Source organism: Rana temporaria, chromosome 7 (assembly GCF_905171775.1).
Source record: "Rana temporaria chromosome 7, aRanTem1.1, whole genome shotgun sequence".
Lineage (NCBI taxonomy): Eukaryota > Metazoa > Chordata > Amphibia > Anura > Ranidae > Rana > Rana temporaria.
In genome coordinates this window covers 131,377,645-131,395,880 of record NC_053495.1, presented here as the reverse complement: position 1 = coordinate 131,395,880, position 18,236 = coordinate 131,377,645, and the positions used below count along the sequence as shown (strand labels likewise).

Genomic DNA, 18,236 nt, shown 5'->3' with positions numbered 1-18,236 from the left:
GTCGAACATTGGCTATTCGCCCCTATTCGTCCGTTCGCGGAACTGCAAACAATTTGGGGTGTTGGCGGCAAATTCGAAACACCCTTTAAAAGTCAATGGGAGAAATCTAAAGTGCTAATTTTAAAGGTTAATATGCAAGTTATTGTCATAAAAAGAATTTGGGGACCTGCCCCAGGGAACATGTATCAATGCAAAAAAAGTTATAAGAACTGCAGTTTTTTTTCCGGGAGCAGTGATTTTAATAATGCTTAAAGAGGAACAATAAAAGTAAAATATTACTTTAAATTTCGTACCTGGGGGTGTGTTTAGTATGCCTGTAAAGCAGCACATGTTTCCCGTGTTTAGAATTGTCCCTGCACAAAGTGTAATTTCTGAAGGAAAAAAGTCATTTAAAACCACTCGCGGCTATAAGGAATCCCCGGGTCCCTGGCAATGCAGAGAAAAGTCATTGAAAAAAACAGCAGCCCCCCCCCCCAGTACATTACCAGGCCCTGCCGTTTTTTTTATGACTTTTATCTGTATTGCCAGACCGACAATTCATTAATAGATGCAGTAGTTTTAAATAACTTTTTTTCCTTCAAAAATGACATTTTGCGCAGGGAACCAAAATTAAAAACAAAAAAATTGTGGGAGTCCCCCATAAATTCCATATCAGGCCCTTCAGGTCTGGTATGGATTAAAGGGGAACCCCGCACCAAAATAAAAAAAATGGCGTGGGTCCCCCCAAAAATCCATACCAGACCCTTATCCGAGCATGCAACCTGGCAGGCCACAGGAAAAGAGGGGGGGACGAGAGAGCACCCCCCCTCCTGAACCATACCAGGCTACATGCCCTCAACATGGGGAGGATGTCCCCATGTTGATGGGGACAAGGGCCTCATCCCCACAACCCTTGCCCGGTGGTTGTGGGGGTCTGCAGGCGGGGGGCTTATCGGAATTTGGAAGCCCCCTTTAACAAAGGGGACCCTCAGATTCCGCCCCCCCATATGGTTGGTACCCCTACCATTTCACAAAGAAAGTGTAGAAAATTGTAAAAAAGAAAAAACAGACATAGTTGGGAAAGTCCTTTATTAAAAAAAAAAAAAATTCCAGCGATGTAATCCATCTATCTCCACTCCACACAAATCCTCATGACGTACTAGGTGGTGGGGTCACCCGTCACATCATAAGGTAAGCCCTGGCTTTCCCCGCTTGCCAGGGAATAGACAATGGCGTAGGCAGGACGCCGACTACGTCATTGGCTATTCCCCCGGCAAGCGGGGAAAGCCGGGGCTTACCCTATGATCTGACGGGTGACCATGCCCCCTCGTACGTCAGACCCCGCCAACATCATTGGCTATTCCTCAGCAAGGGTATCGCTGGAATGTTTTTTTTAATAAAGGACTTTCCCAACTATGTCTGTGTGTTTTTCCCCCGGCAAGGGGAAAATACAATGATGTAGGCGGGGTCTGATGTACGAGGGGGTGGGGTCACTTGTCAGATCATAGGGTAAGCCCTGGCTTTCCACGCTTGCCAGAGAATATCCAATGACGTAGGTGGCGTCCCGCCTATGTCATTGGCTATTCCCCAGGCAAGCGGGAAAAGCCGGGGCTTACCCTATGATGTGACGGGTGACCCCGCCCCCTCGTACGTCATGGGGGTTTCGTGTGGAGTGGAGATAGATGGATTACATCGCTGGAATGTTTTTTTTTAATAAAGGACTTTCCCAACTATGTCTGTGTGTTTTTCCCCTGGCAAAATGTCATTTTGTGCAGGGGCTTTTCAAAGCGCAAAAAACATGCGCTACTTTACAGGCATACTATAGACATCCACCAGGTACGAAATTTAAAGAAATGTTTCACTTTTATTGTTTCACTTTAAGCATTATTAAAATCACTGCTCCCGAAAAGACTGACATTTTTAAAACGTTTTTTTTTGCATTGATACATGTCCCCTAGGGCAGGACCCAGGTCCCCAAACACTTTTTATGACAATAACTTAGCATATTAACCTTTAAAATGAGCACATTTGATTTCTCCCATAGACTTTTAAAGGGTGTTCCACGGCTTTTCGAAATTGCTGCGAACAATCCAAATTGTTCTCTGTTCGGCGAACGGGCGAACACCCGATGTTCGATTCAAACTCATGTTCGACTCAAACATAAAGCTCATCCCTAGTTAAAACTAGAAGGAACACAGAGATTTCATTCGCTTCAACTAGCCAGGGCCTTTAAAGGTCTACCGATGAGCCCTTTTGTAAAGTTAAGTCATAAATGATCTGAATACATTTTAAGGAATAAAAATATGTAAGTCTGGAATATTGGCCTGGCTAAACTCTCATATATCTTTTAACTTTCACTCATATTCCATTAATCCATCTGTAATGGAGTTACCCTCTCAAAAAAGTGTCTATGGTAATGTCAAAGAAGATACCAGTCAGACACCTAACATGTAGAAGGCTTATAAGACATGTTAGACCTCAAAGACATATCATAGACCTATTATATTTGGTGTCTAACAAGTAGTAATCTAATTTTGCTAAATAATATGCTGGTTTACAGATCATGAAACCTTATCATAAGGAAATATAGATAAAACTAAGATAGTGAATTTTAAGGATGTGTCTGCTGGGCTCTTCTATAACACACTCCTCATACCCTCTGATTTATGTGATTTGTATAGCGTTACCTCTGCAACATCCTCTCCAGGGACAAACACAATGGCTGCACTAGCATCTGCATGCTCTTGTTTTAACATTGGAACTAAAAAAAACAGACCTTCGCCCCACCCCTCTTAATAAACCTGAATACACCAATGTAATCTCATTATAAAAAGTAAAAAACCTTTTGCCTAGTTTCAGTAATCTACCCCCTTGCACTTTAGAAAACCATGCCAGTTGCTGACTTCTTCTTATTCCTTATTTTTTACCAGCCCTGCTCCCAACCTTGCCCATGCACTATACATCACACATGGAAACAACTTTTTCCACTGAGGTCTTGAGTGATTTTGTAGACTAGAGACAAGTTCAAAATACATGAAATATTAGTTAAAAGCAGTATTAAGTTTGACTTCAAAATTTTTGGACATCAGCATGCAGCCCTGTTTTGTAAGTTTAGGGAAATAGGTCCACTTAAAAGATAATTGCGAGTAATCTTAAAAGAGCCTCCTGCAACTTCAGAGAAGACAAATTTTCAAGTGATCTGAACTTTTTTTTTTTACTGTTGCTTATGGCGGTCAATATATTTTCTGTAAATAATTCACAACATAATTGTATTTCTTTTCTTTTTCATTAAAATTATACTAGAATAAATGTTAAGATGAATCTCAGAATGCTCTAGAAATCAAGAGTTATGCCTTTGTGAATGAGTTACAATAAATGATCTCTATTATATTCCTGTCCAGGCATGGCAGAGAGTGATACAAAAAAAATTTAAGTTCAGAATTGAAACAGTGGATACCTCGAACAGTGCGTGTTTATTTTAAAACATATTTTAGCAGCTATCGTGTGTGTAAAAAGTGAACTGCTTTGTTGACATGTCCCAGTGACAGTCATCCTCTGTCTGTTGATTACAAGATTTTTGTCTTGCAAACTGGATAATGCTGTAAATATCATATTTGGATAACAGCTTGTTGGGATTGTTCTACATAAGTAAGTAAATAACCCTGCACTAAAGGATTGTGACTTATGTGGAAGCAGTTCTTGAACATGAGCTGATTCATAATTTTTACAAAGCAACAGTTCCCTCTCCATCCTGGTCTACATCCATGTCATGCATGGTCTAGCAGAGTACAAAATTATGAGTAAATGTGATCAGGTGAATGTGTATTAAATAAGGTGTATTGAAACATATGGCAAATCAAATGAGAACCTGATGTGTGATTTGCATAAGGCAGATATCCAGGCACAACAGACCATGGAGGGGCATGCAGCAACAGGGGCTCCATCTTTCTCAGGTACAAGTTGTTTGGGTACAAGGGAATAAGTACTGAACCTAATTTACCACTTGATGCAATCTCTAGTACATAGTCTGAACATGCTAGTACTAGACTGACTGTTTATAACTTTGATAATTCTCAGCTTTGGCAAGCACTACAGCAGGTAATTGTTACTGAACCTATGGTATACCTGCAGTTTCTCTAGGTGGAGTGGGAATCTGCCTGCTGGCATGAAATAGAGATGGCTAAGCATTATCAACAACAAAATTTTAAGTTTCTTGATTCCACTGCGTACAGGAAAGTACCTTTGGCTGTGAGCCATGCTGACACATTTTCAGTCATGGATATGGACAGTGACAGCAATAATATTAATTTTTTATCCTTTGAGAAAATGTGCCATCAGTACCAATGGCCATAGACACAGTGACCCAGTATCCGGTGCCAGATCTGAAAGGAGTGGGAAGAAAGAGCAGAGCCATCTGAGTGCAGCAATTTGGCAACATTTAATGCAAGGTAGAAAAGCAAACTGTTAGGACAATAGAGATCTCCAGCACATGTAAATAATAAGGTTCACCTGCTCAGGAGAGGACGTGGTCCGGTGTATTGTGGGTGGCCGCTAGTATCGGCTGTGCTTTCCATCGCTTTCTGGGACTCGGGTACACACTCGAGAGGGACTGCGGATGTCACATTCGTTTGGAGCATGTGTGCTCTTTCATCATGCAAAAATCATATCATTTACATGGACTGATGATCTATTGTCCTGTGAGTTTTATTTCATACCTTGCATTAAATGTTTCCAAATTGCTGCACTCAGATGGTGCTGCTTTTTCTTCCCATTTGCTTCCTGCAGAGTACCTTCTAGCTTTTTTCAGAGCCGACAGCTGTCCAGTTTCAGCAGCCATACTACATCGGGCACTGTTTCTCTTGAACTTTACTGAACTGACTTTGTTCAACTACCCATGCCCCTTTCATCCAGCTCCCAGGGTGCCTAATACTGTTTGTTTTTATCTAGCCAGAGCTGAAAGGGAAAGCCTTTAAAATAGCAAATCAACGCCACCCCCCCTCCCCCCCACTGAGAGACACGACCCACTTCCTGATTGGTTGGGAGGAGAATCAGTGTTACAATAGCAAAGAATCATTTGCTATTGTCTCACAACTGGGTGGGCTTCAGTTGCAGTACCCTGCGCCCCAAGCCCATCCTTTTTTGATGCCTATTAGAGCCTCCCCTCCATTGGAATCAATGCATCCGGTGCCCCGTATGTAAATTAAGGGCCAGACGCATGGATAGGGGGATGCGCTGCTAATGGACGTGCAGCCACTGACTAAGTCACATTTCAAGCATCCCCTCAAACAAAAATTCGATTTTTGGTAAGATATTCTCGATAGTAACATGTCTAAAGGGATGTTAGACCCAGCAGCTTTCCTCATTAGTGCTCTGCATGTGCCACAGCTGATTGATAATTATGAAACCACTAGATTCATTTTCCCACATGGACACAGACAAACATACAGGGATTTCTTCAGAGAAACAAAAGGTAGGCATCTGCAACAAAGGTTGTTAAAATTCTTGCAATGTACATAGATCACTCAGAGGGGAATGTTGTTTTTTCTCAACAAAAGTGGAGTTACGCTTTAAAGGCCTTTGTGAAATTAGTAACAGAGAAGGGTGATGATTTTGAGCCCACAAAGGATGCTATAAATCCAAAGTATCAACTTGACCTATCTGCTGTAGGAAATTCAGGTAATTTGAGAAAGATCCTTTAGACACTTACATGGATGTGGTAAGTCTGCCTACATACCATTTTCTGGAAATGGACTGAAAAAAACTGAAAAAAATATTCCTGAATGACCTGATGATCCACTATAAACTCCCACACATATGTCAGCAGTTTGTGATGAAACTCAAGCCTGAGTCTGCCAAATTCTGCAGAAATAACAGATATCTACATACACTCAGGCATTTAACTGTCACAGGGCTCCACCTAGTGGATAGAGAAAAAAGAAGACCAGAGAAGACCAAAGTAAACAACCTTGGCTACACCTGTGAGCAAGGCCTCTCAGTGACTGGCACATGGATCTTTTAGTACCATCCTTCAGATGGTACAACTGTGGCAAGCCATGACACGTCAGGAACACCTGTCCTGATCAAAGGAAGCCAATTTCACCTTGCCAGATGGCCAGAACCTCTTCCTCTCCACTGTCCATAAAATGCTGGGATAATACTAACAACCTACAGCCTCATATTGTGACCAACAAAACTATTACTTGCTTTGGAGACAACTGTGCAGTAGTCACACTCATTCAACCTGAGCTGGTGGATAAAAAGGACATCATCTCACTGAAATGTGTTATCCTCTCTGGTGTTGGGGATCCTGCTCATTGATTAAGGGGTGGGGGTGGGATAGGAAAGGTTGGAGTCTCAGATGAGACCACCACCCTTAAGTGCTAGGTATAGATCTAAGCATTGTTATCTCCTTATTTGGGTCTTATGATGACACCCAGCAATTGGATCCTCTGAAAATACCAAGGTACTGTGTAAAGATGTGGATGTGACATTTTGGCAACCTAATGGATGGAGAGAGGGAATGGATTAGTGATGCAAAGCTCCTAGAGAAGAAGGTAGAGTAACCACCTTGCATGCACAGTCCAGTACATGTACATATGTCTGAATCAGGATTTTTTTTTTTTATTTGATAATCATGTATTGTCATAGTGAATGGTTACATATAGCGCTGCAAATACTTCTAAAGGTTCAGACTCTTGTCATAGAGAAGGGGGCTGGTAACTATTGCCCTTCTCTTTGCTCTGGTCCAGATTACTCAACCCATAAAGCCTTGGCTTTTGTCCTCATTTGCAAAGTGACAGTTAATTGGGACTTGTTGTGCCGGTTTTGAGCAAACACTGCAACATGACCCAAGTCAGAAGCAGCTCAGAAGCCTAGTTTGCAGCTCTCCAGCAAAATGTACTAGAACAATTGAAAGCTGTATAAGATTATGCATGGGTCTGTGAGTTTGTTTGCTACTACTGAGGGCCTCTGTTGGATCCTACTACTTACCTGGATTGCTAAGTTTTTCCATTGCCTTCTGAGAGTTAACTCATGCATGGGTAAGCTTATGCTGTTGGCCTTGTGGTGAATTCTGCCTAACCCTAGTGAGAGATTTTGGGACTACCCTTAACTACTGTATGTTATCCTTGCTATGTTACTCCTCTCTGAGTGCTCTTAGGTTCCCGGGGCCTTATGGCCTGGAAAATGTACATACTTCTAGTTCATTAGCTGGATGGTTCCCCTTTTTTCATAGTTAGTGTTTAACTGCAAAGTATTTATCAGCTTCTCATTTGTTTTTTGTATAGGCCATTTGTGTAGCCCGTACTCTTCTGATAACCAAAAACACAGTGGGGCTGATTTACTATAAACAATGCACTGCGCCGGTTCATGGCTCAATTGGTGCGCCGGATAAATCATTAATTGAGCGTGTGAACCGGCGCAGCAGCAGGCGCAATGCAATAATAAATATGTAAATGGTAGAAGCCGCCACCAAACTCCCTTTAGAAGTCTATGGGAGAAATCAAAAGTGTTAATTTTAAAGGTTAATATGCAAGTTGTTGTCATAAAAATAGTTTGGGGACCTGAGTCCTGCCCCAGGGGACATGTATCAATGCAATAAAAAAATGGCTGTTTTTTAGGGAGCAGTGAATTGCTTAAATTGAAACAATAAAAGTGAAATATTCCTTATAATTTCGTACCTGGGGGGGTATAGTATGCCTGTAAATTAGCGTGTGTTTCCCGTGGTTAGAACTGTCCCTGCACAAAATTACATTCTGAAGGAAAAAAAGTAATTTAAAATCACTCGCCGCTATAATGAATTGTCGGCTCCCGGAAATACAGAGAACAGTCATTGCTAATAAAAATAAAAAAAAGCGTGGGGGTCCCCCCAAATTTAATTACCAGGCCCTTCAGGTCTAGTATGGATATTAAGGGGAACCCCGCCGTCAAATAAGAAAAATGGCGTGGAGTTCCCCCAAAAATCCACAGCAGACCCCTTATCCAAGCATGCAGGTGCGCCTTTTCAACCCACGCAAAGGCAGCTACGCCACTTAACATTTACCAATATTTTGCCGGCATAGTGAAGAGGCGCACCTGAATGGCCGAAAATGCCGCTCACTTATGCGCAGTACACAAATAAACCTCCCACGGGTTTAAATGTACTAGCAGGCGCAGTGGCTGCTTTATACAAAAGTCTCTTTCACTTTCTATTCAGGCAGTATATGTTACACGAACACATGTCACTACACTTCCCCACATCATCCCACATGCCCCCATAATAAACTCACCCCCAAACTCTATTAATTTACATTTGTAGATGCCGTGCTCCAGGTCCATAGTGGCGCACCGTGCGCCCCCTCCTGGGCGCATTCAGCATTATAGTAAATACGGAATAGCGCTGCATTGCCGGCGCACTCCTTTAGTAAATACAGAAACGGACGTTGCGCACGCCGATGCGCCATGTTTCATGGCGCAACCGGTTAGTAAATCAGCCCCAGTGTCATGTCTTGGCCTATATTTTTACATGGTTCTTTTTTGTTCAAAGTTTTTCAATTTCCAACAGAGACACCTTTTCCAATGACAACTGTCTAAGATGGGATTTCCACTAATTGTGGAAATATTTCTCTTACATTCTGTTGTGTTTCTGGGACTAGAAATAAAGGACTTAGAAATACTTTAATTTATGGGACACTTCAATTTTCAATTTCAGTAAAAAAATAGATTCTCCCATGTGGAATTGCAGTAAAAGGGTAAATAGTTTTTTCCCAAAATTATTAGAGTACATCTATTGCTTGCTTGTGAATTCAATACCCGTATAGCTTCCGCTACATCTGTTGTTCCTGAGCTACAAATGTTGTGCTGTATGGGATTGACTCACTTTAAGAATATTCTTTCACTAGAGGATAAGGGCAAAGAAAATGACTTTTCTCACTGGTGTGGAAATTCTATGCATTTTCAGCTATCTTTAATCTAGTTTTAGTTAACAGTGTAGATTTCTACATCACATTTTGATGTTTTAAAGAGAACCATTATAACTTTTTAGTAAGCATTTATTTGCTTAATGCAATAATGTCATAGAATATATATCAATATTTTGACAATATTTAAGGATTTTACTATATGTAGAATCCATGCTACGTCAGTGAAGTGAGAAAAAGACAGGCTGGAGTTTTGTTAACAAACAATAAGGGTACTTGCACACTGTAATGATATGTGAACATCAGACATATCTGGCAGAAAAAAAAATGCAAGGATTGACTGTATAGCACTTGCATGTATTTGTGCTTATATGTACACAAGGCATATGAGCAGGGCAGGACTTAGGGTGGTGGGGGCCCCTGGGCTTGAGTGTTGAAGAGGCCCCCTGGAGCCGAGAATTAGTGGGGGATCGAAGATGTTGAGCGAGGGGGGGGATCATAGTTGTTGAGCGGGGGGGTGCGCATTAAAGTTGTTGAGCGGGGGGGGGGGGGATTAAAGTTGTTGAGCGGGGGGGCGCATTAAAGTTGTTGAGCGGGGGGGTGCCTCTCACCTGTGCACGGAATGTGTCGGCTTTCTTCCCTTCAGCAGACATCCACACACCAGGGGGGGTTTTGCAGTTGTTGAGCGGGGGGGAGTGCCTCTCACCTGTGCCGACAGCCAGGGCCACAGACTGTCATTAGCCCGGCTGACGGCTTTCTTCCTTTCAACAGCCACAGTCCTCCACCAGGGCCATATTAAGAACATCATGGGCCTGGTGCTGAGGATTTTGGTGGGGCTTTAAATAAATGCATGGGAATTACATCAACGCAGCCCGGCCAAGGCAAGTGACCAAAGGCACAGAACCCAGAAGGAAGACCGGGTGAAGATGGAAGCACCCGGGCCCCGCCGGATTCATCACAGCGCAGCACTGGAGGGCTCAGTCTGAAAATTTAAGTGTACCCTAATGTGCTAATATGCTGTGCATACTTGTACGTTGTGGCATAACCTACCTCAGGGCCTCTAAAAAGTATTAATGTCAGGAAAGTTTACTACCACTTTAATATCACAGGATCCCAGGAGCCTCTCATGGGGCCCCCTACTGACCCGGTGGGCGGTGTCCCTTGGGCAGTGCCTAAGTGCACAGTTGCCAACATTTAAAAAATATTTTCAAGGACACTCTTTTATACAAGTGCTATATTTAGAGTAGCTGAGATCCCCGATGTTCCTCTATACATCATAGTAGTAATCACAAAATTAAATGAGTACTAATAATGGGGCAGAACAAATATGAGAACTGAGATTTCCTTTAGTTGAACTAACAAAAGTGTGTCCATTCTAGAGCTGGTAACATTGAGGGTATTCAGTATAATTTTAAAGAACTGTTTTTGTGGGTAAGCAACATAGGGGAGGAGTATGGACGGTATATAAGTGGGAAGTATGTGCAGGTAAGGGAGAGGAATGTGGAGGGTCTAACAGTGGGCATTGTGTTCAGGAGAGGAGTGCAAAGGGTACGGCAAAAGGCACTATGTACAGGAGAGGAGTGTGAAGGGTATGACAGTGGGCAGTATGTACAGGAGAGGAGTGTGGAGGGGATGACAGTGAGCAGTATGTACAGGAGAGAAGTGTGGAGGGTAAGACAGTGGGCAGTATGTACAGGAGAGAAGTGTATGACAGCAGGCACTATGTACAGGAGAGGAGTGTGAAGGGTATGACAGTGGGCAGTATGTACAGGAGGAGTGTGGGAGTATGACAGAGGGTTGTATGTAACAGAGAGAAGTGTGGAGGGTATGATGGGGCAGTATGTACAGTCAGTGGCTGGGTAGGCACTGGCTAGTATCAGAGCCAGATACACGCAGGTTACATACGCCACCATTGTTAGAGCGAGAACAATAATTCTAGTACCTCTGTAACTCTAAACATGTAACCTAAAAAAAATTTAAAGCATCGCTTAGGATACCAAAATTGTGCTAACTTTAGTGTTTTTTTTAATGAATGAAACAGTTTATTTCCAAAAAAACACGTTTGAAAAATTGCTGCGCAAATACCGTGCTAGAGCTGCACAATTAATCGTTAAAAAATCGTGATTTCGATTCAACCCCCCTGACGATCTCCAATGCAGAGTTTGCAGATTCTTTCATATAACAAGTGGAAAGACTTTCAGCTGTCAAAAGAAAATATCTGGGCAGTCTTCCAAGTTTTTAACAGAAAACATTGTATTTTTTTTTCTTTTTCTCTTTTTTTTTTTTCTTCTTTCTTTTTTTTTTCTTTATTTCCCCCGGGGGGTATGGGATACAGATAAGGATGTTTATTGTATAAGGGTGTGATATAATGTAATATATTGTTAAATGGAAATGTTGAAAAACTAATAAAAATTTTGATAATAAAAAAAAAGAAAACATTGTAACTAACACTTCCTTCTTAGATCAAAGGGATAAACTTCTGTGTGTAAAGAAAAAATCCGGGCAGTCTGCCAAGTTTGTAACAACATGAAACATTGTAACCAACTATCTTCTTAGATCAAACTTCTGTGTGTAAATGCAGGAAATGTAACCACTTAAAGTCCAACACTTGTTTCTTAAGTTAAAAAGCAGTATTTTTTGCTAGAAAATTACTTTGAACCGCCAAACATTATATATATTTTAGCAGAGACTCTAGGGAATACAATGGCTATTGCTGCAATATTTTATGTCACACTGCATTTGCCCATTTCAATTAATAATAAAAACCATAAAAACAAAACAGTAAAGTTAGCCCATTTTGTTTTGTTTTAATGTGAAAGATGATGTTACGCCGCAAGAATCGTGGGAGAATCGTGATCTATCTTCTAAGCAAAAAAATTGCAATTCTCATTTTAGCCAGAATCGTGCAGCTCTACACCTTGCAACATAAAAAGTTGCAAAGACCACCATAGAGTTATTTTCTAGCAAAAAACAAATGATGATTTTTACATGTAGTAGAGAAGTGTCAGAATTGGCCTGGGCAGCGATGGGTTTAATTACCATGAGTAATATACAAATAATTATTATAAGCACTGTGGGCCAAATCCTCAAAAGGGATACGCAGGCGGATCTGCTGTTCCGCCTGCGTATTCCTGTGCCTATCTTTGGAACTGATCCTCAGAAGCAGTTTTCCAAAGATAGGCAGAAGATCCGACATCTGTAAGAGACTTACACTGTCGGATCTTAGGATGCAGTACCGCATACGCCGCTGGGGGCATTTTGTGTCGAAATGCCGCTTCGCGTATGCAAATGAGGACTTACGGAGATCCACAAAGCTTTTCAGCTTTGTTTTTTCTCCGTAAGTTTACGTTTGCATGCGTAAAATTAGGGCTGCTTTTACAAGGTGTAAACTGTTTACACCTTGTAAAAACAGACCTTTTTTTCGATCGCCGCAATTTTTTTTTAAATTTGATTATTTTTTTTCGCTGTATCTTTTTTTTAACCCGTCGCAACTTTATTGTCCCGTCGCAATCCACAACGTAATTTCGCGCGATGCACATCGGGAAAATGATGTCACGAGCATGTGCAGTACGGCCGGCGCGGGAGCGCGCCTCATTTAAATTGTCATCGCCCCCTGGATAACAGGACCACCTTGCGCCAGGAGAATTTAGGTTACACTGCGTGAAATTTCTAGGTAAGTGCTTTGTGGATCGGGCACTTAGGTAGAAATTTCCCGCCAGTGTAACTTAAATGGGAAAAATTAAGTTAGGCTACGATTTTGAGGATTTGGCCCTGTGATCCTATCAGTCTGCTGCAGTGTGTCAGATTGTATTTATATTGGCCGCTCTGAATGTAGCTTCTGACAGGCTGTGCAAGCAGGCCCGTATCTCAGGAACCATAAATGATAGCCGTCCCATATTTTGATCAGTTGTGGGGTAGGTTACACGGCCGCGATTCGCATGGGATAAGGTAAGGGCACAGTCTGGTCATGTAATGGGGCAGGTCTGGTCATGTAATGGGGCACGGTCTGGTCATGTAATGGGGCACGGTCTGGTCATGTAATGGGGCAGGTCTGGTCATGTAATGGGGCAGGTCTGGCATGTAATGGGGCACAGTCTGGTCATGTAATGGGGCAGGTCTGGCATGTAATGGGGCACAGTCTGGTCATGTAATGGGCACAGTCTGGTCATGTAATGGGGCACAGTCTGGTCATGTAATGGGACACAGTCTGGTATTTAATGGGGCACCGTCTGGCATGTAATGGGGCACAGTCTGGCATGTAATGGGGCACAGTCTGGAATGTAATGGGGCACAGTCTGGCATGTAGTGGCATAGTCTGGCATGTAATGGTGGCACCGTGAGGCGAGGCATGACTAGTAGGAAAGGGGGTAGTCTTATACGGTGAGTATATCCCAAAACCAACATTTTGGCTGGAAAATTAGGGGGTAGTCTTATACGCCGAGTCGTCTTATACGCCGGAAAATATGGTATGTTTGCAGCGTGGTACAGTTTAGCTGCTCGGTCGCATCTTCTTAGAACTTTCAACAGACACCATAAGCCTTCAATGACAGATTCAACGTTTGTATGTGTTTCGATGCTTTGTCGAATCTTCGTCGTTCATGTAGAATTGTCAAGTTAAAAAAGAGAAATCATTGCTCTAGGATACTAATCAGAAAGTCTCCTCACCTGAGCCAAAGCCACGGGTGCTGGCAATGCATGGCATGATGCAAAATGAAGGAAAAACATTCTGGACAGCCGCACTCCAAAAATAAATTGCTTTTATTTTAACCACTTAAGACCTGAACCTTTATGCAGGTAAAGGACCTGGCCAGTTTTTGCGATTCGGCACTGCGTCGCTTTAACTGACAATTGCGCGGTCGTGTGATGTGGCTCCCAAACAAAATTGGCATCATTTTATTCCCACAAATAGAGCTTTTTTTTGGTGGTATTTGATCACCTCTGCGTTTTTTTTTTTTTGCACTATAAACAAAAATAGAGCGACAATTTTGAAAAAAATTCAATATTTTTAACTTTTTGCTATAATAAATATCCCCCAAAAAGATATAAAAAACGTGTTTTTCCCTCAGTTTAAGTCGATACGTATTCTTCTACCTATTTTTGGTAAAAAAAATTGCAATAAGCGTTTATCGATTGGTTTTTGTGCAAAATTTATAGTGTTTACAAAATAGGAGATAGTTTTATTGCATTTTTATTAATTATTTTATTTTTACTACTAATCAGCGATTTTTTTCGTGACTGTGACATTATGGCGGACACATCGGACAATGTTTACACATTTTTGTGACCATTGTAATTTTCACAGAAAAAAATGCTATAAAAATGCATTGTTTACTGTGAAAATGACAGTGCAGTCTAGGAGTTAACCACTAGGGGGCATTGTAGGGGTTATGTGTGACCTCATATGTTTTTCTAACTGTAGGGGGCGGGGCTGGACGTGTGATGTCATTGATCGTGTTTCCCTATATTAGGGATCACACGATCAATGAAGCTGCCACTGTGAAGAACGGGGAAGCTGTGTTTACACACAGCTCTCCCCGTTCTTCAGCTCCGGGGACCGATCGCGCAACGCACAGCTGGGCACTTAAAGAGGACATACAGGTACGTGCTTGTGCCCAGCCGTGCCATTCTGCCGACGTATATCTGCAGGAGGCGGTCCTTAAGTGGTTAAAATAAAAAAACACACAAAAAGCATGCCACAGAAGACAGGGCAAAAATCTGATGCGTTTCCCACCAAACTTTAGTGCTTATTCATAGCTATGAATAAGCACTAAAGTTTGGTGTGAAATGCGTCAGTCTTTACCTTGTCTACTGTGGCATGCTTTTTGTGTGTCCAGAACGTTTTTCCTTCATTTTGCAGAATTGTCAAGTTAGTTCTAGCTATTTTACTGCTCCTCCTCTTTGGTTACAATCAGCCAATAACATTCATTATCATCATCATTATTTTTATTTTACTTCCCTCACCCAATTCCAGCAGCAATCTTTTCTCTCTATAATGTCGAATCTTTTCTCTCTATAATGTCGAATCTTTTCTCTCTATAATGTCGAATCTTTTCTCTCTATAATGTCAAATCTTTTCTCTCTATGTAGAATAATCTTGGACTAATAGAGTTAAGGTTCGGCACATTCGACCAATGAAAACCAAAATAAAGCATTTTTTTATGTCGGATCTTTCAGTTTTTGTATTCTGTGCGTTCGTTTTCGTTTGTTAAAACGATAACGAAAATACCTGAAATTCGGACGAAAATGCATTCGGACAAAAACATTTTTTCCTTCTGAACAATAGAAAGGAATTGTTCACATATGGAAATTTTGCAAAGTAAAATAAAACAATTTTAAAGCTATAGATTGATCTACACTTAATTAATTCCATACTCCTACTATTTGAATGATAGCTGCAAGGATTGGGAATAAACACATTTAAGGCTGAGAGGAAAGTGTAATTTATTGCACAAACCTGCTGAACCATAGAAAAGACTTGACAGATGTATTTAGCGAGCAACATTTCTATTTACTGTACATTGCATGCATGCAAGGTTTTGTTGATAGTGTAGCAATTTACAGCACTAAATCGTTAATCATTGATTACTAAAATAATATTTACTATACATGGAATAGTTATGGTTTCTCTGCCATGGTCCAGCCTAGGGTGCTATAAAATTGAATGCTACAGGAAGTGACTGCAGTAAGCCTGCTTTCACACTGGGGCGGCGGGCCCATTAGCGGTAAAGCGCTGCTAGTTTTAGTGGTGTCTTACCGTCGTGTTTTTGGCGCTTTTAACCCATGCTAGCGGCCGAAGAAAGGGTGTGTTGCGGCCCATTCCAATGGGCAGGGACGGTGTAGGAGCGCTTTATACAGTGCTCTCAAACTACCCCAAAGATGCTGCTTGCAGGACTTTTTTTTCCCCGTCCCGCAAGCGCACAGCTCCTGTTTGAAAGCACTCATGCTTTCACACTGGGGAGGCATTAGAGACAGTTTTCAGGCGCTTTACAGGCACTATTTTTAGCACTAAAATGCCTGAAAACTGCCTCAGCGTGAAAGGGGTTTAAAAAACAGCTAGAATAGACAACAGCATAAGCTTTTTATCTGGTTTCTATTCATCTAGAGATGTCTAAGCCAAGTGTGCTCAGTTGCTTTTTGCGCATGCATTTCTAAATCTTCATTTCAGGAAATCATTAGAACATAACATATTAAAAGTGGATGTGCACACTAACTGAATGACATGTACAGTAGTTAACTAAAGCATTGTGTATCACAAACAATAGGCATTTTGAATTTTATTTAAAATAATAATAATATAAAACATAATAAAAGATAGTTTTACCTTGTTTGTCCTTTTTTCATTGCAAGCCTCGGTTCACACTGATGCTATGCTGAAAGCACAGCAAATCCTGTGCGTTTCTTGCACCACATTAACCAGTTAGCGATCGCCTCACGTACTTATACGTCGGCAAAATGGCACAAATGGGCAAAGTGACGTATATTTCGGTCACTTTGAATTTCCTGCCGACGGCGCACGCGCACTCCAGCCGCGAGCTACGTGACCTTGCCCGCGGACTCGATGTCCGCCGGTGTCCCGCAATCAGGTCATAGAGCTTCCGTTCTGCCTAGTGACACTGTCACTGATCATCTGCTCCCTCTCATGGGGAGCAGCAATCAGTGATGTGTCACTCGTAGCCATGCTCCCTAACAGTTAGAATCACTCCCTAGGACAATCTTAACCCCTACCTAGCCCCCTAGTGGTTAACCCCTTCACTACCAGTCACATTTATACAGTAATCAGTGCATTTTTATAGCACTGATCGCTGTATAGATGTGAATGGTCCCAAAATAGCGTCAAAAGTGTCTGATATGTCTGCCATAATGGTCACAGTCACAATAAAAATCGCTGATCGCCACCATTACTAGTAACAAAATATATATTAATAAAAATGCCATAAAACTGACCCCTACTTTGCAGATGCTATAAATCAATAAACGTTCATTGCGATTTGTTTTACCAAAAATATGTAGAAGAATACATATCGGCCTAAACTGAGGAAAATTTTTTTGATAGATTTTTTTGGGGATATTTATTGTAGCAAAAAGTAAAAAATATTACTTTTTCTAAATTGTCACTCTATTTTTGTTTATAGAGCAAAAAATAAAAACCACAGAGGTGATCAAATACCACCAAAAGTAATCTCTATTTGTGGAAAAAAAAGGATGTCAATTTTGTTTGGGAGCTATGTCGCATGGCCGCACAATTGTCAGTTAAAATGACTCGGTGCCAAATTGCAAAAAGTGGCCCGGTCGTTTGCCAGCCAAATGGTCCGGGCTGAAGTGGTTAAAATCGCACTACATCCATGCAATCTGCTGTGGGTGTCAATATTAAATTGATGACACCCTGAAAATGCTCGCAAAACTCAGTGTGATTGCCATAATCAGATTGCATGGGTGTGAAAACCCATGCGATGCGATTAAGGTGCAGCAAAAAAAGGGTCCAGCACCATTTTGTTGTGGATACAATGCAATTTGAGCCATACACAAAGAATGGCTCAAATCAAACCACATAGACACTGCATGCGATTTGCACAGGATTCATTTCACATGCTGCGTCTTGCACCACACAAGTGTGATCCCAGGCAGGGCCGGCCTTTGCGTTGTGCGAGTTGTGCGACCGCACAGAGCGCCATGGGCAACAGGGGGCGCCATGCGGCCATCACAGCTCGCAGCAGAGATCCCCGCCACCAGCACAGCGCTGGTCGCGAGTGAGAAAATCAGCAAGGGGATCGGAGCTCACTGAGAGCTCCAGACAGAGAGAGAGAGATGAGCTGGGCGTGTCACAGCCAGCTCTAACATTTCTCCCCTCCCCTTGCTGCCCATACAACCAGTTAAGAGGAGAGGAGCTGCTTCTACTCCTCCCCCTCCTCTCGTCCTTCGCTCCTGTGTCTGCCCCGCCCACTCTTCCCGACACACACTGTTCTGCTGCCTAAGGAATGTGGGCGGGAAGATTCAAGCCCAGCAAACAGAAGGGAAAGATGGAGGAGTGTGATATGCATCCAATCCCTCCTGCCAAGTGAGTACTGTACCCTGATGTAGGGGTGCCCTTCTTCATTCCCTTCTCTCTCTCTCTTCACCTTTCTTTCTCTCTCCCAATTATCTATCTATCTATCTATTATTTATCTATCTATCTATCTATCTATCTATCTATCTATCTTATCTACCTACCTTTGTTTCTATCTATCTATCTATCTATCTATCTATCTATCTATCTATCTATCTATTATCTATCTATCTATCTATCTATATATCTATCTATCTACCTACCTTTGTTTCTATCTATCTATCTATCTATCTATCTATTATCTATCTATCTATCTA

The 18,236-nt window shown here is 41.8% G+C and overlaps 1 protein-coding gene across 1 annotated transcript in view; it reads left to right on the top strand.

The window, feature by feature from the left end:
* DPYD (dihydropyrimidine dehydrogenase) overlaps window positions 1-18,236 on the top strand; it is a 1,498,502-nt gene that overhangs the window by 1,354,586 nt on the left and 125,680 nt on the right. The window lies entirely within an intron of this gene.